General features: G+C 40.8%; 1 protein-coding gene across 2 annotated transcripts in view; it reads left to right on the top strand.

Moving 5' to 3' along the window:
* Positions 1 to 27,058, top strand: part of TRMO (tRNA methyltransferase O) — a 51,275-nt gene that overhangs the window by 13,342 nt on the left and 10,875 nt on the right. The window lies entirely within an intron of this gene.

Below are 27,058 nucleotides of genomic sequence, written 5' to 3'. Positions count from 1 at the left end.
CAGTTAGATAAGTATAGTAATTAAATCAGAACATGGTCCCTGTGTTAGTACCACACGGGAAGCAGTTTCAAAAATGTATTGCCTATAGGTGATTTTAACGATGTGATCCCAGATAACTGAAGATTTATGATCAGCGTAACCAAATTAGACACTGTCAACATGACGTGGGCTTTCCTAATTGCAGCTATAAATCTTCATAGCTATTTGATCATGGTTTTGAAACGACCGCTGCTGCCTGTGGCTACTTGCACAGTCATTTGTGGCTGATGACACTGCACTGTTGAACCAAACTGGGTTGCCTTTGAGGTTACTTAGAACCTCTTAGGGAAGTATTTTTAATTTGATTTTTAAAAGCTTTTGAATTCAAAATAATTATAGATTCACAGGAAGTTGCAGAAATAGTGCATAGGGCCCATGTACCCTTGACTTGGCTTTGTCCTGTGATTATAATCTTGTATAACTATGGTATAATGTGAAAACCAGGAAGTTGACATTGGTACAGTCTACCCTTTACTTTGATTTCAAATTCTTTTCTCTTAAAGTTACTTTGAGACTGAATCAGATCTTGAAGCACAAAATGTTGATATTTAATATGGAAGAAATAACTGAGGACGATACCAGTCAGCCTTCTAGCAAGAGGAGTGTTCTGTTGTTTGGGGTTTTAATATTCTCAGGGTTTTAGAACTAAATCCTAAATATAATCCAGTTTCGTTCTCCGCCAGCTTGCCAGCCTCTTTGGTACTCCCCAGTGACTGGCCTTCTCCCCCTCCTTAAACCCCTCAGTGAGGACCCTTCAGCCCTGCTGTGTGTAGCTCATTATTAAAATGTTCTTCCTTTGTATGAAATGAAATCTGTTGTCCAGCAACTCCACGCTCCAGCAGGGCTGCGTAGGGTAAAGCTGATCGTGCTCCGTGTTTTCTGCAGCTGTTTCTCATATAACATGTGAGCACCTTGTCCCACCCCCGATCCTTGAGTCCCCATGTGAACTTTTGTCTCTCGGCAGATATTTCCAGTGTCCTGTTGTGAGGAAATTTGGGTCTCTGGGTCATGAACTTCTATTCCTCAGAAAGAGAAATCATTTGAAGTAAATCTTCTATTCTTTTTCATCTTGGAAACTTTTTCAAAAGAAAGGAACACAGATGACATCCACCTCAGTTTAGCCTTTGCTTTCTGGTGCCTGTAGGGGGAACCCTTGATAGCTGATTATTTTCACTAGCTTCGGGATAAACTCCAGGAGTTGAAGCTGTTTAGCTCATTCTGGCTTTGGGCCCACCTGCCCCAGCTTTCCAGAACAGTAACTTCCACAGGAAGTACTGATACTTGTTAATCACATATAGGATGAAGTTAGAAGGATAAGGGCCATTTATTAAATTTTAAAATTGTAGCTTGGTTTAAAGGGCAGGATGGATTATTCCAGCATATGGAGGCTGTGCACAACCAGGCAGAATCATGAGCTAAACGCATGAACTGTGTGTGTGTGGCTTTTTTCTTTGGACAGAAGAAAATGAAGTTGAGGACATGAATCAACCTCTTGTTGGTAGTTTTCTTTTTATAATATGGTCCCAAAGGAGACAAATAAGGACTCAATAATAATGGAACCTGTATTAGCTACTGAACTTCTGGCATGTCCTTGGCACTGGGCACCTACTTTCCCTCCATTGATCAGAGGGTAAGTAACGTGCTCAGGCTCCGCGGTTGGCACCCTTCCCAGCTTGGCTCTCCTGCCTCCCCCAGTGCAGGTGCAGATGCTCAGCAAACCATGCTGCTTTATGTGAGGGTCGGCAGGCTGGACCCTTCTGGGAAGCAGTGTGGGAGATGTGGAGAACACTGAGGCTGGTCTCAGAAAGTTCATGTGCTGCTTCCTGCTCCACCCTGTGCTAGCTGTGTGACCTTGGGCAAGTCCCTGCATCCATCTCCACCTCCTGGACCTTACAGAGTTGTTATGAGGATAATGCCTGGGAACGTATTTTCTAAACTCTTCATGGTCTATAAACTTAGCTTATTTTTAAAATTGTACCTGTCATCATCAACACCCTTTCTCTGCCACGCTGCTCTGGCTTACCTGGCTGGACAAGCAGATTGAGAAGAATCAAGGGGTCCATAAAATCCAATGTATGGATGGCCTGGGTTTTCTATTATTATTATTATTATTAATAATTAATAATAATCATTACAGAATTTTTTTTAAAAGGACTTCTTTTAGCAAGTTGTAGGATGTTTTGCTAAGAGAGAGATCACAAAGTGCCCCCACCTGAAGGACCGGTTGCCCACCTGGCTCTCCCTCCTGAGGTTGTACGTGTACCAAGAGCCGCCTTCCCTGCCCGTGCGTTCAGTCACCAGCTCAGCCCGTCTCATGTGTGATCCTCTTTAGCACCCTTTCTCTTCGACCTTCTTTCCTGATTTCAGCCCAGATATTTCAGGAAAATCTCTGCATTTCTTTTATGAGAAAATAGAATTGTAATAATGGTGTGAAATTATTAAGGGAAGTTCTACCTCTGTGGCAGAAAAGAGGCAAGTCATAAGGATTAAAGCTCAATGAAATATAAGAGATTTTTGGTCATTTGTTAAAAATAAGCTTCCTCATCTAGACAGTCACCAAATGACCCTCCAGTGTCCTTGATGTTCTGCTCTCTGCCCCTTCCCTGCCTTTGTGGCTTCCGAGAGCTGGGACTCAGAGAGGACATAAAGTTTAGGTCAGTGCATGTGACTGTGAACAACAAGCACTAGAAAAGCCTTGTCAGTGCCCACAGTGGGGCAAAAATTCAGTGATACACTCCCTGTTTTCCGATGGAGGGGACCATTTGGCCTCTGAACTCCCACCACACCAACCAGTCAAATTTGAGTCAGTGCATGTTTATGTTGTGCTGACAGAATGAGTAGGATTGGGTGTAATGCAGGGTTGTAGATAGCTTGATTCAGATTCTTCTCTAATTCTTCATGCAATTCAAGATATATAAAACTTTTTAATTCAGTGTTTACAAATTTTATTTAAAAAATTATCCACATGCTAAACACTGAAGAACTGGCTAATAATTCTTCACAGTGATACAGACATTATGGTTTACAAAGCCATTTACGATATATTGTCTCCTTTGGTATCTTAGCAATGTTATGGGTGGATTTTGCTTCTAGAAGCTAAGCTGGGAGTCTAACCACTATTTAGAGCAGGGCTCAGCAAAGTATAGTCTGAAGGCCAGGTTTGGCCCACAGCCTGTTTTTCTACAGCCTAAGAGCTAAGATTGATCTTAACATTTTTAAAAGATTGTAAACAAAGACAAACAATGCTCAAAGCAGAACCTGTGACAGAGACTGTGGCCTGTAAAGCTAAAAGTATTTACTCTTTGGCCCTTTATAGAAGAAGTTTACAGACCCTGATTCAGAAATTATTTCTCTGAAAAGGTGTTTTGAGTTCCAGAAAGGTTATTAACAAAATAACTTTTGGGTTATCACATGCTTCTAAGTCATGGATTCTCTGTATTTTGAAAGGATTGAGTCCTGTAGCCATGTGAGAAAACTTAACCAATATGACATAAATAGTATTATAAAAAGCATGTATTATAATATCCTATTCATATGTGTAAAATGAGGTTGTACAAATCCATGCTTACACATATGTAGAACATTTCTAGAAGGATAAATAAAAGTATGCTGACAGTGATTGCCTGGGGGGAGGGTCATGTATTCTCTGAGAATTTATTAGTGAAGGGAACTTTTCACTTTATCCTCTTCAGTATGTTGTGGATTTTTTTTTTCTAATCATGAGCACAGATTATTTTTATATGTGGAATGTAAGGAGAGTAAAATGTCCTAACTTAAGTTTTAGATTTGTGAATCTAAATACATAACTATGTATCTTTGTCTTCATTCCCTGCCCCCTAAATCTGGTGAATATAGTTAGAGACATTGTCACTTTTTCCTGGAGCATCACGTGTGGATCACAAAACTAGAAACCACTCAGGTCACACATCAGCTGTGGAGCTGAGCCAGTTAGGGGCAGGTAAACCGGCTGGGCCTGGGCAGCTTGTCCCAAGGATGCACTGACATTTTCTGTTCTTCCAGAGACAGGGTTTTGGATAAGGCAGTGTGTTTCCAGGCAGAAGACATTGCAGGTGATAATTGCTAGCAGAGGGCTGAGCCACTGAGAGCACCGAGCCTGGTACTCGCCAAACCTGTGCAGTTCATCCAATCTGGAGGAAGGGATGGGTCTCTGCTTGCAGGATCCATTCACTCATCAGGTCCACCCACTGGTTCTCTGTCTACTTGCATTTAGTGAGCTCATAGGTCATATGACTGTGGGGGTTGCTCTCCCTGGGTCCCCAGGGCTGCCCCTTACCCACTGTCAGAAGGGGAGCTCTGAGCTCAGGCTCAGGAAAGGAGAGTCTCAGAGCTGTGGATTGGCTGTTCCCACTGGGTCAGGCAGCTGTGCTGAGGTGGAGGTGGGGCAGACTAGGAGAAGGGCAGGCTGGCATGGTGGCAGGTGGCAGGTGGCAGAGCTGAGCCTGTGTTGGGGGTGGAGTAAGGCTGTCAACAGATTTGGAGGCTCAGGCTCTGCCTGAGTTGGGGAGGAGTCGAGGTCTGAGAGAAATGGCAGAGCTAAGGCAGGACTGAGTACCAGAGGGGTTAGGTAAGTTATCCAGGGACCTCAGGGACTTCAAGTCAGAGACCCCCTCATATTGGAGCTGGAGATTTTTCTTCCTTAGTTCTTTGCCCAATATACTATCTTTACCAAGATGAAAGGTCACATTCAAAGATACCTTCAATATAGTGGACAACACCAGTAAGAAACGGTGAAGCAAGGGGGAAAGAAGTGACATAAAATGGATTGATGAGTGAAGCCATGCCCCAAATTTCCACTGGGTCTTAAGGTGGGAGGAGCTTTGTCCTCAGAACTTGCCCTTTCTTCCTCTTGGGAATCCTTCTACTACCACACCAGCAAGCCTGGGTCAGTCTGCTCGATCATTAGAGATACATGGCTGAGTCTCAGCTGACACTGAACCTGTCACCAGACATACTGAAGCCATCCTCCATCATCCATCTCTATCTGAATTGGCCTAGATGGCCCAGCCAACATAAAGAATCATGAGGGGAAGAAAAATTAGTGACATTTTAAGTTACTAATTTGGGGATGATTTGCTATGAAACAAAAAACAGCTTATACATTTAGCTACCACACTCTTGAGAGGAGCAGTGGAAAACTGGAGGTTTTTTTTTAACAGGAGAAGTTAACATGACAAAATCCTTAAATGATGAAGGGGTCTTTAGAGCAGGATGGATTTTTGCGATAAAAGTCATGAATAAGTTATAATAAGTAATAACTACCATTTATCAAGCACTTCATGTTAGGTATGGAACTAAGAGTTTTAACATCGATTATCTCATGAGGAAAGCTACTATTATTATTTCCATTGTACAAATGAGCAAGTTGAGTCTCAGGACATTAAGTTACTCTGCAAGTTCACATGGTTAGGAAGGGGGAAGACTTAGCATATAAATCCTGAGTCTGTCAAACTGCAGAACCAACATTCTTAAACACCAATAACTCCAAGATTTCCATCCTAGAAGAATCTACAACTGTCGGTTCCATAAATTCAAATGGAAGAGTCACAAAGTAGAACTAAAACTGAATTCACCATCTCTCTCCCTCAAATCACGTCTCTGACTTCTGGATAAACATGGAGTGAACCCATATGTTTGTTTCTGCTGCCTGCTAAAATCCCAAAAATTGCAGCCAAAAGAGCAAATTAAACCCAAAGCAGAAGTCAATGAAACAGAAAATAAAAAACAAAAGAAATCAATAAAACCAAAAGCTGATTTTTTTTAGATCAACTTGGTAAACTTCTGGCCATACTGATTAGAAAAAAAGAAACACCAATGAACAGTATCAGGAATGAGAAGTGACACCTCTATGGATTATACTGATATTTTAAAGTAATACTATGAACAAATTTGTGCCAATAAATTAAAACACTTAGATGAAATGAATAAAAATATGAATATACAAATTACTAGAATTCACTCAAGAAGAAATAAATAACTTGAAGAACCTTTGTATCTATTAAAGAAATTGAAATTGTGGTTAAAACCTTCTCACAGAAAACTTCAGATGCAGATGGTTTCCCCTGGTGAATTCCATCAAACATTTAAGGAAGAAAAAAATTCTAAGCAAACTTCTAAATATTGAAAATACTCCAACTCATTCTATAAACCCAACATTACCATGATATCAAAACCAGATAAGCATATTACAAGAAAGAAAACTACAGATCAGTATCTCTCATTTGCAAAAATTCTAAACAAAATTTTAGGAAATTTAATCCAACAATATATTAAAGGATAATAAATCATGACCAAGTAGGATTTATCCCAAGAATGTGGGCTTGGTTTAACATTAAATAAATCAACAAAATTCACCATATTTACAAACTTTTGAAAAAGAAAACCCTATGATCATTTCAATAGATGCCAAAAAGGCATTTGACCAAATTTAATATCCATTCCTGGTTAAAAAAAAAAAAAATTCTCAGCAGGAATAGAAGGGAACTTCCTCAATCTACAAAAAACCTACAGCCAACACCATACACCTTGGTGAAAGACTGAATGCTTTCCAACCTAAGATCAAGAACAAGACAAGGACATCCTTGTGTACCACTTCTATTCAGTATTGTACTAGAAGTACTAGGTAATTCAGTAAGGCACAAAAAAGAAATAAAAAGCACACAGATTTGAAAGAAATAGAATTTTCCTTATTTACAAATGACATGTCTATGTAGAAAATCCTGAAGAGTCAACAGAAAAAGCTAATTAATTATTAATAAGTGAGTTGGAATATAAGGTGGAAATATGGAATATAAAGTCAAAAAACAAAAGTCAACTTTATCCCTATATATTAGTAGTGAACAACTGGAAACTTAAATAAAAATAGCATTTATGCTGGAGAGGGTGTGGAGAAAGGGAACCTTCCTACACCGTTGGTGGGAATATAGTTTGGTACAGCCATTATAGAAGACAGTATGGAAATTCCTTAAAAAGCTGAAAATTGATTTACCTTATGATTCAGCAATCCTACTCCTGGGCATATATCTGAAGGAAACTCTAATTCAAAAAGATACATGCACTCCAATGTTCATAGCAGCACGATTTACAATAGCCAAAACATGGAAGCAACCTAAATGTCCATCAACAGATGACTGGATAAAGAAATTGTGATATATATACACAATGGAATACTACTCAGCCATAAGAAAGAATAAAAATGTCATTTGCAGCAACATGGATAGTCATACTAAATGAAGTAAACCAGAAAGAGAAAGAAAAATACCAGATGATATCACTCATATGCAGAGTCTAAAAAACCAAAAAAAACAAATGAACTTATTTATAAAACAGAAATAATAAAAAAAGTATAAAAAAACAAACAAACAGAAACAGACTCACAGACATAGAGAACAAACTTTTGGTTACCAGGGAGGAAAGGGGGTGGGGAAGGGATAAATTGGGAGTTTGGGATTTGGACTAAGAGAGAAAGATGGACTGAGAAAGAGGCTGTGATCGAGTCTGTATCAACTAAACAGTTCTATGGACTCAAGGACCTTGAGAGGTAAGCTCTATCTTTGCTGTACCCAAAACCATGTAATCTGGGCTTCCAGTGCTTGTCTAATGCCTGAATCAAGGAAGGAAAGCTTCCAAGAGGTGGCAACAATGAACTGTACATACCTACAGGGCTCCTACCGGAAATGTCTACCCAACTTTTTGTCCAAGTGAATCTTTAGGGTGTTTTCCAGTTGCTTCTGATCTGGGTTCCCCCTTGAGCTCCCTGAGTGACATACAGAGTCGGAGTCTAGACTCCTCACAGGTAGCTTTCTAAATATCTGGATTATTTGGGGGAATCTTCCCCAGACTATGTCCCTGACTCTGTGGGTCGTTCCCTAGCTGGCACTGCCGGCCTTTCACACGGAGTTTCCCCAGTGTCATGTGGTTGCCTCAGTGTTATGCAGCCTACATCCTTCTGTGCTGCTTTGCCTCCTGCCACAGAGGGCTGGGAAGGTTCATGTTTGCCTTTTGGCCAGGAATTCCCTGCTAGTTTGTCCTGAGGCTGTAATCTTCGCCAGGTGGGTCCTATGTTGGATGAAGCTCTTTCAAAGGTGGTGCTCCAGCTTTTCCCAGATCTCATGGCTAATAGGAAATTCTCCAGCAAGGACGGAACCTGGTTTTGGAGGTGGAGAGGCTGTGTTACACTGAGGAATGCTGGGAGCTAGTGGATTAAAGATTTGCAGAGATCTTTGGACCGAAAGAGGGCAAACACCACACGTGTTCCAGCTGCTTCTGCAGTAAGTGCCACTCCAAGGGTTGAATTTCCCTTGGGATGAGAGACTGTACTTCACCCTGGAGTTCAGAGAGAGACACTCCACAGGCCGTAGCTGGGGTGACAGGAGAGAGGTTGAAGGTGGGCCTGAGTTAGGGATGGATGTGGGCAGAGTGTGAGATGAGAGTGGGCTGGGGCTGCAGTTGGGTTTCTTTTATTCTGAATGTGGACCAGGCCCAATAGGGAACCCACTGAATAAGCCAAAGGGAGATGCCAGTGGGGATCAGCCACCTGGGACCAGGACAGTAGCACCAGGGACTCACTGTGCAGAGAGGGGAGACCCTGGAAGAGCTGGCTCCATTTCTGCCACAGAGTCCCCTTGGGTTTTGGGGTTTGGAAACTGCTGAAGACCACGTAGCTACTCCACAAAGGTTAGGAGCCTGCGGTGTCCTTTTTGTCAGCAGGAAGCTCCCGAGTCATCCCAGAAGATTTCACTGGTAGTCTGCCTCAGTTGTGTGGGAAGCGTCCCTCCTCCTCTTCTCTCTCCTCCCATGTCAGCCTCAGCTGCACTGGGGCCTGGAGTCACATAAGCCATTTTAGGAAGAGGGGGACAGAAAAGGGAGAAGAGATTCACTAACACCTGCTTTTCCAAAGAGCAAGCAGGTGCCACGTTACAGGAGCTCCTTTCTGGCGAGCTCTCCCAGCTGGAAAACCAGGCGACTCAGTCACGTGCGGTGAAGGTAGGAGCAAAGGCTCTTACAGGAGGCTGAGCAAAACTGTCCTCTGGGGGAGGCCCTTGGGAGACTAGACTCTAAGACCCTAAGCATTAGTACACACGGTCAAATAGTCACTGACAACAGACAGGCTCAAGTCTGGAATAGTGTTCTATACTTTATCCCATCTGATCCTCATAACCACGCTGTGAGGGATGAAGGTCAGGTGTATCTCAGGAAGGAATCTGAACCTTAAAAACGTGAAACAGTTTGTCCCAAATCAGGGCCCAAAAGTTCGGCCTCCAGATATCTGTTCCACCGTGTCTCACACTGCCACCTGGTGGGCAAGACCCACTGGCCAGCTCCACCGTTCTTCTACTCCTGTGGATGGGCCGAGCAGGGGACTGGGGAAGCGTTCTTGGATCTGACTCCTTCCTCTGACTCTCCCTGCTGAGGCCTTTGTTTTCTAAGAGGGATGAACTCTAGTGGCTGACGCCCTTAGAGACTGTGGATGTGGACCTGGGTCTCATGGAAAGGAGACATTAAGGTTAACCCTTGAGAGCTCAGGACAGAACAGGCAGAGCCTTACCTACCAAATGCTCACTCTCTGCTCCTCTTCTTCCCTCTACTCTGATGCTGAAAAGCAAGAAAGGAATGTGGGGCTTGGACTCAATTCTTATTCTCCTCTCTTTAGGCACATCATAATTCATGGATAAATCTTTCTCCATTGTGTTAACAGAGCTCTACATTACTTTTATTTATTTCTAAAGTGGATAAAAATATTTTTTATTTTCTTTTCTTGAAAACCTCAGAGAAGGGTTTTCTGTGTGGGGTCCCTAGCTGATTTTTTTTCAATTAGGAGACCTCTCCTGAAGAAGGAGACAAAGTTTCAGATAGAATTTGCTCCAGAAGGTGGGATTCTGCTCCATGGGGACAGCACTGGGGCTCCAGCATTTGATTAGAAGCTTGTAGGGGCCCAGCACTGCTATTCAGATCAGCTCTAACACAGAGGAGAGCCTTGACCAAGGAACCCAGATGGGACGGTGACTGATGAACTGGTGTTGAGAAACTCTCCTTCAGTTTCTCTGAACTCTCTTAGTAATCCACTTCATGGCCCCTGAGTTGCATGCCTGGGTTTTTTCCCAGACTCCAGTAGGACACCCAAACAGATGGTCTGTGGGTGCTGGATAGAGGCCATAGTCTCTGCTCTAGCCCCTCCCTGCCCACAAAGATGATATTCTCTCCTTTTCTGACAGTTCCCCTCTCACTTGTCTCACTGGGCCACATAATTCATTTAGAAGACTGGAATGAGGGACAGGAAAAATTAAAAACTCAACTTCTGCTGGAGGCTCATCTTCGGTTTCTCTAGAGTGGTGGTTGGGGGGCGGATGGAGTAGACAGAGAGTGGGTAAACTCATAGCCCCTCAGCCTAGCAGGTCCCTCAATCCCTTCTACATCCTCCCACCCTTCTCTGGGCCTTTTCTATTCTCGACTCCATCTTATCATTGTATCAAATATATATCTTATTCTGTTTCCTATTTCTTCCAATTAGAGCCTAGATATTAACTGGCTCCCTCTTTACCCCTTGGAGATCTCAATTTGAACTCCACCAATTCCACAGCCTTTGAAAGTCAGAAGAGCCCCTAGAATTTTTTGCTCATTTTCAAGGATTTACACTGGAGTCTTTAACTCCAGCTTCTCTGCATCTAGTCTGTTTTTGCCTTGCATCAACACAGACATAAAACTCATCCCTGCCTGCTTCAGTATTCCCAGAACAATCCACTTTCACATAAAAGAATTTAGTGAGCAATGCATCCTTTTCTAAAGATAGTGCAGCAGTGACCAGAGGGAGAGAGGCCCAGAGCACACACCATGGCAAACAACTTAAAAATCCCCACCGATTAATTCCTGTTCTCCCAAAGTCCATTTTGTGTTGCTGTGCCCCTGAGGACTCTCAACTTTCCCTCCTCCACCCATGCAGCATCCCACCCTGCTGGTTCCTCTCTCCTCTCTCCCTGGTGCCTCCTCTTTTCTCAGCTTCTCCCTTATTATACAGAGCAGTCCCCCTCTCCTAAGGCCCTACCTCAATCTGATATTCAAACCTGTCCTGATTTGAGGTGTAGGTGGGACCTTCTCTTTAAGCTATTCCAACTTTATAAAGACAGTAGTTGGAGTTATATATGAAAATATATTTTTATTAATTTTGAATCATGCCTACGATTACTTCTATGAAGGGTTTCTTGATTTTTCTCATCTACTTTCTATATTTTTACCAAAACTCCTATTGAAATCTCAATATTTTTTTCTTTTGAGGTCGTGTATTTCATATAACTGTTCAAGTTTTCTCTTTTTAAAGCAACTTTATTGAGGTACAGTTGTTTAAAATGTGCAATTTGATGAGTTTCGATATATACAAATACCACTGAAACCACCACCACAATTAAAAAGATGAGAAAATCACCCAATTTTCTAATAAAACAAGAAAGTTCCAGTTAAAAAGTCCAGCTGATAAACCATAATATATATTCCCATGCTGGTAGACTCACATGAGATTGAGAAAGTGTGACCCTGCAGAGGCCAAAAGTGCAGGGATGGGAAGAATAGTCCTACAGTAGGTCATTGAGACGGATGGTTAGTAGGGCCACTGCTGCTTCCACCTCTTGGTTCCCAGGCCTTCTGTCCTTCCTACTGGTGCACTCACACCTATAGGGGTCTCTGATTTAATAAATGCACTGCATCCTGAAGAATGGCACTATTCTTTCAGTGTGTTTCCCCAGAGATGGTGCATCAGTTGTACCTTTAGAAGGGCATTTCAGCATTCTGTGAGGCTAGCAGCCTCCAGGTGCAACACGTGATACCAAGCAGTGCATCCCACGACCCTGGGCCCATTCCCGTACCTCAGCCACTGGTGATATGCTGTGCTTGCTGGGATTCCATGCCTGTGGATTGGGCAATTCTCATGACCATAGCAGATCAAAAGTAACAGGATGAACATTATGGGAATCATATTGAGAAAATGGAGGTTGTCAATGTACAGTAATAGATAGGGTGAGTGGTAAAGCAGAGGGAAAGAAAAAGGATCCTGGGTGGGGGAAGGTATAGCTCAGTGATAGAGTGCATGCTTAGCATGCACGAGTGTTGGATTCAATCCCCAGTACCTCCATTAAAAGTAAATAAATAAACAAACCTAATTACCGCACACACACACCCCCCAAAAAAGAAAAAAAAATGGATTCTGTAGAACCAGAAAGTTAATCTTGTTCTGTCATCTTGGATAGAAGCTATCCACTTCCAAAGTCTGCAAGTTTTGGAAAATTCCTAAGAATCCTCAGTCTGAGGTCTCCTAAATGGAGTGGATGTCTTGTAGTCAAGAGAAGGTGATGTATGCCTTTTCAGCTGACAAATGTGTATCCATGAATTAACACTTTGGAGTTTCATGCTGTCAGTTGTTAATAGTGGCTGATTAGACCCTTTCTGTTGAAGTTTAAGGGCATTTTCCTCTGATGTCTTTTCTGAAACCAAATCATATTTCAGGTCATGCAGAGGCTGCTCAGGTAGATGTTTTGGACTTTTCTAAAAATAAAGCCAAAAACAAAACCAAAAACGTGTTTCAGCCACCTTTCCCTCTTACATGCCATTTCTTCCACCAATCTCTGCAAGGGGGAGGGGGCATTTCTTAGTCATATCTGTCTGCCTTCTTCTACAGAGACACACACAGGGCGGATGCAGGTAAAGAAAAAAATGTTGAACTGAATGGCATGGTGCCCACCTCGCTTGCCGTGGGTTTGTTCTTTCCGCGTGTCCAGCCTGGTGGATCTGTGCTGGAGCATGCACTGCTCCCGTCCTGAGAGTCTGGCCATACTCCAGGGCAGTACTCACTGCTTGATGAAGCCAGAGAAGTGCCTGCAGCGGATGAGCACATCCCCATCCAGCGTGCGAACGGTAGTGAAATCACTGCAGCTTCCTGTGGGGAATCTAGCACCATGAACCCAACCCCAACAGAAAGATGCTCATGGCTATCTTAATAGAAACAGTTTTTCAGAGTCCTTGCATCTTTATGCTATCTAGGGTCATTACCATTGGAGTTTCGCTTTTCTCTTTTCCTTTGTCTTCCAACATCATGAGACTGCCTTTGTAAGGAAAGGTTTTTCTTGCATCCTCACTTGCTCTGTGGTGGAATGGGCTGCTGTGGGAAGTTTGAGTTCCTTGCCTTGGGTGCTGGATAACTAATTGGCAGAGATGTTGTGGAGGTGGGGAGGAAGATTCCCAGCCCTGAGATGCGGTGAGTCTCTGGTGCCCATTGTCCCTAGGATGCCGCCAGAGGTACGCAATCTGTTGTGGATTTCACAATGCAGCTTTGAGGTTAGTGATGCAATTTCATTCAGGATAAAACTATGGCTGGTGAGATGGACCCCAGGCTGCTACTAGGGCTCGAAGGGTTGACTCATGCTTCACAGCCCCTGCCAGCATTTCAGAGGGAAGCGATGCTGTCTCTCATTCCTCTTCCTCCGCTTATCCCCTAAAGGTGGGTGGCAGGTCTTCAGCCCTCCTCTCTTTCATTCCACACACCCCACCCCCCACCTCCCGCCCTGGGAAATCTCAACCACACCCCTGGCTTCATCCCCTGCCTCTGTGATGATAAATCCTAACTCTGTGTCTCCAGTTTTGACCTCATCCCTTAGCAAACAGACCCATGTAACCAGTAGTTTACTGAACATCTCCATCTCATTGTCCTAGATCTTCAACTTGATGCATCCCAAACTAAGATGTTTTCTCCTGCCCTCAAAACTGACACACCTCACCTACCCAGCTACCCTACACTGGAACCTTCCTCCATCTCCCGCTCAAGTCCACTTCTACCTGCATCCACATCCTACATGTTACACCCTGCAGTGCCTCTTTTTATCAGTCTTTTAAAATTCTAATTCTGTTGCCACTGATTTCATTATCCCTCTCCCAGGCTTTACTGCCTGGCCTCGTTGCTGGTCCCTGTGCCAGCTCCCTCTAACCGCTACATTCTATGCTGCTGCCAGAGTGACTTTCTTCAACCTAGGTGGGATTGTGTCACTCCCCTCCAAACAAGCAAGCATAAAGCATAAGAAGACTGACAGCACTAAGTGTTGGCCAGGATATAGAGGAACCGGAACTCCCATGCGTTTCTGGTGGGTGTGTAAATAGAACAATTTTAGAAAAACTAGCAATGTCTATATAAATAGACATATGCGTACCCTATGATCCGGCATTCTGCTTCTAGGTATGTACCCAACAGATGTACATCCATAAAAGAACCAAAAGTCATGTGCAAGAAGATTTACCGCCCCAAACTGGAAACTATACAATGCTCATTAGTAATTGTGATACTTTCATACAATGAGATATTCACAGTGATAAGGAACAAACTAGTTTTATGTATAGCAACACGGATGAGTCTTGAAAACATTGCTTTGAGTGAAAGAAGCCAAATACAAGAAAATAGGGAAAACTAATTTATTGCATTAAAGTTAGGATAGTGCTTTCTCTTATGATTGGCTAGTTCCTTAAAGCGGGCCAAGGGCGATTTCTGGAGTTTTAGTAATGATTTATTTATTTAAGTGGGTACTATTTACATAGGTGTGGTCATTTTGTGAAAATGTTTGCACTTTTTTGTTTTTATGCTACACTGAAATAAAAAGTTTGCTAACACCTCCCCCCACACACACCAAAACAAAATTCCTTCCATGATCCTCATAACCAGAGGAAACATTTCCAAACCCTAGCAAAACATTCAGTGTTCTCCATGACATGACCCAATCTACCAGGCCATCTCCTTCTCACCTGTGCATGTGTGCCATCCACACTAGGTCACTCCCCGTTCTCCTTGTGCATCTCTGTGCCCTTGCTTTTGTGGTTCCTTCAGCCTGGAATTCCTCTGTCTCTATACTGAAAAGGCCACCTCCTCTGTGAGGCCTCCCCTGATTTCTCAGGACAAACAGATCTCTCCTGGGGTTGCATTCCCATGGCATGCTGTTTTTTCCTCTCTCAGAGCCCTTAGCTCTCTCTGCTTGCATCTGTTTCCTCGACTGTTAGTAAACCTCTGAGGTGTTAGGAACAGTGTCTCATTCACTTTTGTAAAATTTTCTAGAGCCAGTGCCATGCCTGCTACAGGGCTTGCGCTAACAAATATCTGACAAATGACTGAGTGTGTGCTGTGAGTTAAGCCACAGTCCGTACTGCCAGAAAGCCAAGACACCCAGCATGCCTGCAAAAAAGCCTCTGCCAAGAGCCAAGTCCCTTTGGAAATAAACACATCCTGCAGTCCTTTATTGGTTGCTGACAGCCGAGCAGATGTAAATGTGTTGTGTGCATTGTGGGCGTGTCCAATTAAACTCAGTGGGACTGATTAGCCCCACTGACATGAATAAGCTGTGCAAATATGTGGTTAATGACCATGTCGCTCCGTGTCAATTCTTAATCCCAGATAATTAGCAGATAGATAATTGGTGGAAGAATGGGAGGTGCTGATGGATGTCCCATCACTTTGGTGAAGCTAATGATCCTCTATGGATTAAGACCCACCCTCTGTAAGTGTTGATGGCTCCTATTTGAAATACTCTTTTTAAAAGGGCCTAGGTCCAAGAAGAGGTGTCAGGAACTCCAGAGTGGGGCGTTGGCATCAGCACTAATTCCCTGGGCTTCTTCCATGCAAGGTGGGTGGAAGGGCCCCGCTGCTGCCAGCCTAGTGCAGGCAGCTCAGAGCCCTGTACTGCCCCTGACTTGCTGGGTAATCCTGAGTAGGCTCTTTGTCCTCTCTTGGCTTTGCCATTTTTTTAATGGCAAAGGGTGGAAGGAATGGAGTGGACATGCTGATTCGAGAACCCGTTGTAGACAAGAGTTTCCCTACTCTGCTCCCTCTTGTGACACCAGAGGCGTGGTCAGTAGGACTGGATGTCAGGGTGCTGTGAAGGGATGTTCTGGAGGTGAAAGCAGACATCTGAGATGTGAGCTGACAGTATCTTACATGACCTAAGGCAGGGTGCAAGCCGGTTCCACAGTGTTGAGTCATCACTGGGAAGCGGCTGGCCATTTCTCAGGCCCCTTTGCACTGAGCTGGGGCCTTGGGAGTGGTCCTCACCAAAGGAAGGTGAGTCTAAGTGATGTGTGTCACTTCCGGGCCTGCCTGTGAAGAAGAGGGGTGCCTTCTTCATGCTCTCTTTACCCTTCCTCTGTCCATATTTATAGTAAGACGGGAACCCAGAGCATGAAGGAGCCTTGAGATGTCAAGAGCCTGAGGTCCCTGAATTAACACACAGTCACCTGGCAGCCAGGAACACCCTGTACAGACTATTCATGAGTGGGAAATAAAATCCCATTGTGCCAAAATTTCAAAATTCTAGGGTTTATTTGTCATGGAAGTGAGAGGTCCCTAATAGACGAGATAGGTAGTCAGGGAATCTGTTTCTTTCCATGAAGCTGATATTGACAGCTGGAAAGGGAAACTCATTTATAGTCCACAGCTATTAAGCATCCTCTTTGTATGAGGTACTGTAATACCATGTTGTGTAGCTGATTTGAATCAATGTAAAGGAAAATGTCAAGTTAATACTAGTATTGGTTACATGCAAATAAGGCAAAAACCAGGAAGGTGGCCTGTGAATGACTGAAGGGTGGTCAGCACTAATAAATCAGACAATGTTTGGCACATAGGAGGCACTTAGTAAGTTGAATTTTCTACACTGGTCAACTCCTGCGTGCCAGAAAAATGTTAGACAGTAGGGGTACAAAGTGAAAAAGGCACTGCTCTGTCCCCAAGGCGCTCATAGTCTAGAGCAGGGGTTATCACCAAGGAATAATTTTATCCCTTAGTGAACATTTGGCAATACCCGGAGACATTTTTGGTTTTCACATCACAGTGGGGGCAGGCGGGGGCTGGGGCGATAGTAGAGTAGCTAGTGGGTAGAGGCCAGAGATACCGCCAAATGTTCTACAGTGCAGAGGACAGTCCCCTACAACGTATTATCTGGCCCCAAATCTCAATAGTGCTAAGATTCAAAAACTCTGGTTAGTAAATTTCTAAGAACTGAAGGATAAAGAGATGAATCCACTAGGGGCTCTAAACTTATAGAGACAGACACCCAAGGCAGTGCTCTTATGGTGTAACAAAGATCCGTTTCTACTGAGGGGATTGTCTGAGGGCCTTGGGTGATGGTTGGATGTGAGTGGGCTATAGACTGGACTGCCGTGTAGGACACACCCGGAGAGAGAGGCACCTGGGGAACGTCACTGAGCAACCTGCAAAGCTGAAAGAGGCCTAATTCCAGCTGTGAATCCCGTTAGGGCTTCAAGCATTGCCTGGGTGGGCCTGGGATAATGGGTGTGAAGATGCCTTGTAAAGGGTGAAATGCGGGCCAAGTCAAGTGACTGTAAACAGATGGACTAGATGCTGGAGGATGGTTTGGATTTTAGAAGTTTTAACCTTTTAAACTCCTGTATAATGATTTTGTTGGCCTAGATAGTCTTTTTGTCCTGAACCAATAGCTAATTTCTCTTCTTAGAAGTTCTCCTCCAGGTGAACTAGTAGCACCAGGTTGCACAAACCCAAGGAGCATCACTCACATTGCCCCCAGAGGGATGCCAGTTACATAGGCAGTTGTGTGCACGGTGACCTTGGAGTCACACACCCTGCAGCCCTGGGTTCAACAGCTTTCACCTGCAACATTTAACAAACCATTCATACCCAAGAGAATGGAACTTAAAGGAAGCTCTGCCATGGAATTGAGTGTAGAGGAATGAGCACTGGACTGGAAGTCAAGAGGCTAGTTTTGAGGCTGCTACTCTAAGTGGTTAGACCATAATCTCTCTGAGCTTCAAAATTGATACAGCTGTGCATTTAAGACTTCTGAATCAGAGTCCAGTGATCTTTATTTTATTTTATGTTTTAAAGTCCAGTGATCTTTTTTTTTTCTCCAGTGATCTTTAAACAAAGTTTTTGGTGAAATATATCATCCATATAGAAGAGGGAATTGATACAATGTACACCATCATCATCATCAAATGGGCATCCTTGAGCCCACCATCCAGTTTAAGAGGTCAGATTATTATCATACACCCCTTTGGTTCCTCTCCCCTTTTGCTTCCGAAGTCTTCCCAGCCCAAGATAACCACTGACAGAATTTTGTGCTGATTATTCCCATGTATTTCTTCGGTTATACCATAATGGTATAGAGGACTGACATTCAGCCTGTTGCTCAGGTACAGCATTTCCCATCACTTACTGCTGGTGTTTGTTTTGGTTGGCTGGGTGTTCACTCTGATTGATTGGTACCTATGCTGAATAGTTAGCAAATATTTCTAGTATCACTCTTGTATGTATGAATCCTTAAACAAGGAAGGTATGGTTTAGTTTCACCAATTTAGTATTGTCTATGTGTGAAATCATAAGGCATGTATTCATCTGTGGCTTTTCTTTTTTATGTTCAATATTTTGTTTTTGAGATTCAGCTTGTTAATGTTTGTAGCTGAAGTTCATTCATTTTCACTTTCAAGTAGTATTGCATTCTATGAATATACCACAATTTATTTATGCACTCTGGTATTGATGGACATTTGTGGGTTTTTTTTTCAGTTATTTATTGTTATGAACATGCTGCTATGAAAATTCTTTTATGTACCTTCTGGTGTACATGTGCAATATATGCCGCATCTCTGTGTCCTCTTTTTCTGTAACTAATTGTATTTATTTGAGCCTTCTCTCTCTCTCAATCTCTTTCCTTTTTGATTAATCTCATCAGAAGTTTGTCTATTTTATTAAGCTTTTCAAAAATCCAGGTTTCACTTTGTTGTTATCTCTACACTGTATTTTTATATTTTATTAATTCTTTTTCTTATCTTTATTTACCTTCTACTTTCTTTGGATTTATTAGTGTTATAATTTCTAATTTACTATGGTAGAATACTTCGGTAATTAAATTTGAACATGTTTAAGGTAAATATGTTACAATTTCCCCCTGAATACTACTTTAGCTCTGTCCCTCAGGTTTTGATATGCAATGTTTTAGTTATGGTTTGATCTGGATTTCTATTAGGATTTCTTCTTTGAGTTGATTAGAATTGTTCTAAGTTTTCCAAACATGTAGGATTCTTTAGTTTTGTTGTTGTTGTTATTGATTCCTAGCTTAATTGCATGGTCAGAATCATGGTCCGACACCAGTATTTTTTTTTTCAACAACTTAACTTTAATTAATTAATTAATTAATTAATTTATGTTTTTAATTGAATTATAGTCAGTTTACAATGTTGTGTCAATTTCTGGTGTACAGCACGATTCTTCAGTCATACACGAATATACATACGTTCATTTTCATATTATTTTCACCATGAGCTACTACAAGATATTGAATCTATTTCCCTGTGCTATATAGTATAAACTTGTTTATCTATTTTATATATACCAGTCAGTACCTGCAAATACTCCCAGTTTATCCCTTCCCACCCCACTCCCCGCTAAAAACGACAATTCTGTATTCTGTGTCTGTGAGTCTGTTTTGTTTTATGTATAAGTTCATTTGTCTTTTTGTTTTGTTTTGTTTTGAACATTTTTTATTGAGTTATAGTCACTTTACAATATTGTGTCAAATTCCAGTGTAGAGCACAATTTTTCAGTTATACATGAACATACATATATTCATTGTCATATTTTTTTTTTTGCTGTGAGCTACCACAAGATCTTGTATATATTTCCCTGTGCTATGCAGTATAATCTTGTTTATCTGTTCTACATATGCCTGTCAGTATCTACAAATTTTGAACTCCCAGTCTATCCATTTCCACCCCTCTCCCCGTTGGCAACCGCAAGTTTGTATTCTATGTCTGTGAGTCTGTTTCTGTTTTGTATTTATGTTTGTTTGTTTTTTTTTTAGGTTCCACATATGAGTGATCTCATATGGTATTTTTCTTTCTCTTTCTCGCTTACTTCACTTAGAATGACATTCTCCAGGGACATCCATGTTGCTGCAAATGGCGTTATGTTATCATTTTTAATGGCTGAGTAGTATTCAGTTCTATAAATATACCTACCACAACTTCTTTATTCAGTCATCTGTTGATGGACATTTAGGTTGTTCCCATGTCTTGGCTATTGTAAATAGTGCTGCTATGAACATTGAGGTGCAGGTGTCTTTTGAATTAGGGTTCCTTCAGGATATATGCCCAGGAGTAGGATTGCTGGGTGATATGGTAGGTCTATTTTCAGTCTTTTGAGGAATCTCCATACTGTTTTCTACAGTGGCTGCACCAAACTGCATTCCCACCAACAGCATAGGAGGGCTCCCTTTTCTCCACACCCTCTCCAGCATTTATTATTTGCCGACACCAATCTTTTGAGGCTTGTTTTATGGGGTTAGCACCTGGTCAATACACAAAAGATGTTTCACGTGTGGTAACAGAGAATGTTTTCTCCTATTGCTCGGTTTCATATTCCATGAATGGCGTTTGGCTTGTTAATTGAGCTGTTCAAATATTCCTTGTGCTTATTGATGTATTTGTTTGCTTGATCTATTATTATTGAGAGAGATGTATTCACTGTGATGGTGTATTTTACTTCTGCCAGCTTTTGCTCTGTATATTTTAAAGCTATGTTATTAGGTGCAGACAAGTTTAGAATTATTATCTTCCTTGTGAATTAAAAGTGTTATTATTATGAAATGACCCACCTTATTTCTAGTGAGGTGGTTTTTTTCTTTTGCAATGAAATAAGATTTTGTCTGATATTGTCACAATTACACAGGGTTTGTTTTATTAACCTGATTTATTTCTATATTAAAACTTAATACTTTTAACTAGTAGATTCACATGCATTTATAAGAAATAACACAGAAAAAAAAAAAAGAAATAACACAGAGAGACCCTGTGTAGCCTTTATTCAATTTCCCCCAATGGTAACAACTTATAAAACAGTAGTATAATAACATGACCAGGATAGCAACATTCATATAGTCAAGATACAGAACATGTCAGTCATCACAAGGATCTCTCATGTTTTGCTTTTATATCCACACCCACTTCACTCCTACCTGCAGCCTCTCTTTAACCTTTGGCAATCTCTGAGCTGTTCTCCATTACTGTAATTTTTTCATTTCAAGAATGTTATATAAATAGAATCATACAGCATGTTACCTATTGGAATGGGCCTTTTTTCACTGAGCATAATTCTCTGGAGGTTCATCTAAGTTGTTGTGTGTATTGATAATGCATTCCTTTTTATTGCTGAGTATTATTCCACAATATGGATGCACCATAGTTTGTTTAACTGTTTACCCATTGAAAGACATCTGGGTTTTTTTCCAGGTTTTTTTTTTTTTTGCTGTTATGAATAAGCTGCTATAAACATTCATGTACAGGTTTTAGTGTGGGCATAGTCTTTATTTCTCTGGGATAAGTGGCCAGGAGTGCAATTGCTGAGTTGTATGGTTGTTGCATGTTTAGCTTTATAAGAAACCGCCAAATTGTTTTCTAGAGTGGCAGTCCCATTTTACATTCCCATCAGCATTGTATGAGTGATCCAGTTTCTCTGACCCCTTGCCAGTGTTTGGTATTGTCACTGTTCTGTTTTTGTTTTTTTAGTCATTGTGATAGGTATGCAGTGGTATTTCATTGTGGTTTTAATTTGCATTTGTCTAATAGCTAATGATGGTGAACATCTTTTCATGTGCTTATTTGCCATCTGTGTATCCTCTTTGGTGAAGTATCTCTTTTGTCTATTTTTTAGTTGGATTGTTTCTTTTCTCACTGTTGACTTTGAGAGTTGTCTATATATCCTAGATATGAATCTTTTGTCAGTTATGTGGTTTGAAAATATTTTCTTCTAGCTTGTCTTTTATTCCTTTTAACAGGGTCTTTCCTAGACAGATGTTTTTAATTTTAATAAAGTCTTATTTAGCAATTTTTTTCTTTTATGCATTGTGCTTTGGTGTCAAGTCTAAGAACTTTTTGCTTGCCTACTCCTATATCCCAAATATTTTCTCCCATTTTTTATAAAAGTTTTATACTTTTACATTTTATATTTAAGTCCATTATCCATTTAAAGTTAATTTTTGCATAAAGTATGAAATTTAGATTGAGGTTCTTTTTTTTTTCTCCTGTGGATGTCCAATTGCTACAACACCATTTGTTGAAAAGGCTATCTTTCCTCTGTTGGATTGCTTTTACAACTTTGTCAAAAATCAGTTGGTTTTATTTGTGTGGGTCTATTTTTGGGTTCTTTATTCTTTTTCATGGATCTATGTGTCTTTCCCTCTACCAATACCATACAGTCTTGGTTACTGTAGTATATAAGAAGTCCTGAAATTGGGTAAATGATTCCTCTCACTTTGCAATGGGTTAAATGTTTGTATCCCTTCAAAATTCAGTTGCTGAAATCCAAATTCCCAATGTGAAAGTATTAGGAGATGGGGCCTTTGGGAGGTAATTAGGTCATGAGGGTGGAGCCCTCCTCCATGAAATTAATGCCCTTGTAAAAGGACCCCAGAGAGCTCTCTCATCCTCTTTCTACCACATGGGAATACAATGAGAAGTCGGCAGTCCGCAGTCTAGAAGAGGGCTCTCACCAGACCTTGACCGTGCTGGCATTCTGATCTCAGATTTCTAGCTTCCAGAGCTGTGAGAAATAAGTTTTTATTATTTATAAGCCACCCAGTCTATGATATTTTGTTATAGTAGCCCGAACTGACTAAAATATACTTTATTCTTTATTCAAAATTATTCCAACTATTCTAGTTCCATTGCCTTTACGTAAATTTTAGCATAATCTTATCTATATCAACAAAAGCTCTTGCTGAGATTTTGATGGGAATTACATTAAATCTGTATGTCACTTGCAGGAGAATCGACATCCTCATGTGTTGAGTTTTCCAACCATGAACATAGTATGTCTTTCTGTTTATTAAGATTTTCCTTGATTTCTTTCATCAGTATTTTACAGTTTTCAGCATACAAGTTCTGTACATGTTTTGTTAGAATTACACCTAAGTTTTTTTTTCAGTGGTTGTAAATGGTATTATATTTTTAATTTGATGTCCACATTTTCATTGTTAGTACATGGAAATATATATCCTGTGATCATTTATTGGTTCTAGGAGTTGGGTGGTTTTTTTTTGTTTGTTTTTTTTTTTTTTTTGGTAGAGTCCTTGGGATTTTCAATCATGTCATCTGAAAATAGGGACAGTTTTATTTCTTCTTTTCCATTCTGTATTCCTCTTATTTCATTTTCTTGTCTTTTTGCACTGGCTAGAACTTCCAGTATGGTGTTGAATAAGAGTGATGAGAGTGGACATCCTTGCCTTGAGCTTGATCTATAGGAAAAATATTCAATCTTTCATCATTAAGTATGTTAGCTGTAGGTTTTGGGTATATATTCTTTATAAGACTGAGGAAGTTCCCCTCTGTTCCTGTTTTTCTGCGAGTTTTTATCATGAAGTATTAGTCAAATACTTTTTCTGCACTGGTTGATATGATTATGCAGTTTTTTCTTTAGCCTGTCAATATGGTGGATTACAAAAATTAACTTTTTGACTGTTGAACTAGACTTGCATCTCTGAAATAAACTCTGGTTGGTCATAGTATATGATTCTTTTAATATATTGCTAAATTCTATTTGCTAATATTTTATTAAAGACTTCTGTCTCTATTTATCAGGACTATTGGTCTATAGATTTTTCTTTTCTTTTCTTTTTGTATAACCTTTATCTGATTTTGGTATCAGGACAAACTAGCCTCATAAGATAAACTGGGACACTTCTTCCTCTTCTGTTTTTTGGAAGAGATTGTGTAGTTGGTGTTAATTATGTAAGTTTTTGGTAGAATTTTCCAGTGAAATCATCTGGCCCTGGAAATTTCTTTTTGGGAATTAAAAAAATTACAGATTCAATTTCCTTCACAGTTATAAGGCTATTCAAATTATCTACTTCATATTGGGTAAGCTGTAGTGGTTTTTGTGTTTTGAAGAATTGGTCTGTTTTATCTAAGTTGTCAAATTTATGTATTTTTAGTTGTTTGTGGAATACCTTTTTTATCCTTTTGATGTCTTTGGGGTCTATAGTGATATCCTCTGTTTCACTCCTGTTATTAGTGATTTGTATCTTCTCTCTTTTTTCCATGATCAGTTTGCTAGAGGTTTGTCAATTTTATTTATATTTTCAAAGAACCAGCTCTTTATTTCTTTGATTTTTCTCTGTTGTTTTTATTTTCCATTTCAATGATTTCTACTCTTATCTTCCTTCCTCCCTTCCTCTCTTCCTTCTTTACTTACGGTGTAATTGACCTACAACTCTATGTTAGTTCCAGGTGCACAACAGTGATTCAGTATTCCTATATGTTACAAAATGATGACCACGTTAAGTCTGGTTGCCACCTGTCACCATACAGAGTTATTTCAATATTATTGACTGTATTCTCCTTTTTGTACTTTCTTGATGTGGAAGCCTAGGTTATTGATTGGAGATTTTTCCTTTTTTCCAATGTATGCCTATAGTGCTATAAATTTCCCTCTCAGTACTGCTTTTGCTGTGTCCCATAGCTTTTGATATGTTGTTTTTATTTTCATTCACTTCCACGGCTTCAAAAAAATTTTCCTTGAGACTTTCTTTTTTACTCATGGACTGTTTAGAAATATGTTGTGTAGTTTCCAAGTGTTTAGAGGTCTTCTTGTTATCTTTCTTAGAGAAATTTGGAGCACTCATTCTGTATAATTTCAGTTCTCTTAAATATGTTGGGTTTTGTTTTTATGGCCCAGGATATATGGTTCTGGTACATGTTCCATAGGCATTTGAAAAGCATGTGTATTCTGCTGTTTTTGAGTGTTCTACAGACTTTGAACTACATCCTCTTATCTGATGGTATTGTTGAGTTGTTCTGTATCTTTACTAATTTTCTGTTGAGTTGTTCTATCAATTATTGAGAGAGGGTTGTTGAAGTTTTCAATTATAATTGTGAATTTGTCTCTTTATCCTTTCAGTTGTATCAATTTTGCTTTACATATTTGGTAACTGTTGTTTGGTACATACACATTTAGGATCGGTAAGTGTTGGTGGTGGATTTACCCTCTTGTCATTATGTGATGTCCCTCTCTTTTCCTAGTAATTTTCTTTGCTCTAAAGTCTACTTTATCTGATAGTAATACAGCCTTCCTAGTTTTTTTTTTTATTAATGTTTATATTATATATGTGTGTGTGTGTGTATGTGTGTGTGTGTTTATGTATGTGTGTGTGTGTGTGTATAAATATAATCTTTTCGCTTTCAACTTGCCTATGTTGCTGTATTAGAAGTGAGTTTCTTATAGATAGCTATGTTAATTTTCTATAGCTTCTAAACCAAGTTACCAGAAACTTGGTGACCTAAAACACCACACATTTATTCTCTCATAGTTCTGGAGATCATAAGTCCTAAATCAGTTTTACTAGGCTAAAAATCAAGGTTTTGGCAAGGCTGGCTTCTTTTTGAGGCTGCAGGGGAGAATCTGTTCTTTGTCTCTTCCAACTTCTAGAGTCTACTAGTATTCATGATTCACGGTCACATCATTCCTATCTCTTGCTTTTGTTGTCATGTCTTCTATTTCTCAATTAAATCTCTCTCCCTCCCTTTTACAGGGACACTGGTGATTGTATTTAGGGCCTACCTGGACAATCCAGGATAATCTCCCCGTTTCAAGATTCTTAACTTAATCACATCTGCAAAGACCGTTTTGCCATAGGTAACATTCACAGGTTCCAGGGATTAGGACCCGATGTCTTTGGGGACCATCATCCAGTCTCCCACAATAGCATATAATTGGGTCCCTGCTCCCCACTTGGCCTTTGCTGGTGTGGGTGTGGGTAGTGTCAGTTTCTCTGTGATGTTTGACTGGAGTAGTTTTCTGCCTTGGTGGGCTGCCCTTTTCCTGCTTGTCTGGCTAAGGGGAGCAGGGTTTGGGGGGGGCTTTTTCTTGTGCCCTTTGGCATTTTCAGATTACAGTTTCTTCAGCTTCAAGTATGAGATATGAGGCAAAAAGAAGATGCATTTATTTTTATCCACACTTACCCTGAGTATATGTACCTTTGGAAACCCCAGCTTTTGTATGGTATCCTCCTACATTCTCAACCTAGAACAGGCCCTAGACTTTTCTCTCTTGTCCCCTGTATCTCACAAAGCCTACAGAACGACTCTGGGCCTCTGGGATTGGGCAGATAGATACCCTCAGGGCAAGAGCTGCCTTTAGGGCTTGCTCACCTCCCAGAATTCCTGCTTTCATTTCATTTTGGGCCTCTGTAGATATTTTTTTATATCTCTTGCCCACTCAGCAGTTCATTTTAAAAGACATTTCATCCGGGTATTTTAGTTGTTTCCACTGGAAGATTCTTTAAGGGTGTTTGGTCCTCATTGCTGATGGAAACAGAAGTTCCAGTGCTTTTTTCCACAGGATGTCTGTACCCACATCTCAAAGTGTCAACATTACCCAGGGCTTTGACCTTGATAGAGTTTGTATGCCTTTTATAGGGTCAGGGAAATCCTTCCTCTCACTGCAATGGAAAAGATTGGAGGAACATATTTTAAATTTAATTTTATTTCATTTTTTTTCCAGTTTCCTGAGATATAATTAGCATATAACTGGAGGAGCAGATTTTAGAGCCCCCTTCACAAATCCTGTCAGCTTATCTTGGCAAAAGCCTTTATTTTGTAGGCGCAGCATCCCTTTCTTCTGATAACATCTGATTTTGCTTTGTGGAAGTTACCCCTCCTTCAGTGGATGTGATCAAGACTGGACTGTCTGTTGGTCAGTGTCCCCAGTTCCCTGCTAGCCGAGAGGGGTGTGTGATACCAGAGAGATTGGTCAGACAACTCCCTGAAATTTGAATTGTGAGTCCAAATGACTGATAATCTGATTCATCCTGACAGTGGCACTCAAAAGAGCTCATCCATTAGATTTTACCTGCTGGCCTGACTTCTGCCTTTTTAAAGACCTGTTCCTCAGCTTTCCTTTCAGTTCTGTGAACTATCCCATGGCCTTTCAATACACTCCTGTTACTGCTGAGTTGTT

Source organism: Camelus bactrianus, chromosome 4 (assembly GCF_048773025.1).
Source record: "Camelus bactrianus isolate YW-2024 breed Bactrian camel chromosome 4, ASM4877302v1, whole genome shotgun sequence".
In the NCBI taxonomy this organism is placed as follows: Eukaryota; Metazoa; Chordata; class Mammalia; order Artiodactyla; family Camelidae; genus Camelus; species Camelus bactrianus.
Note: the sequence above shows the minus strand (reverse complement) of the source record. Positions and strands in the feature narration are given on the sequence as shown.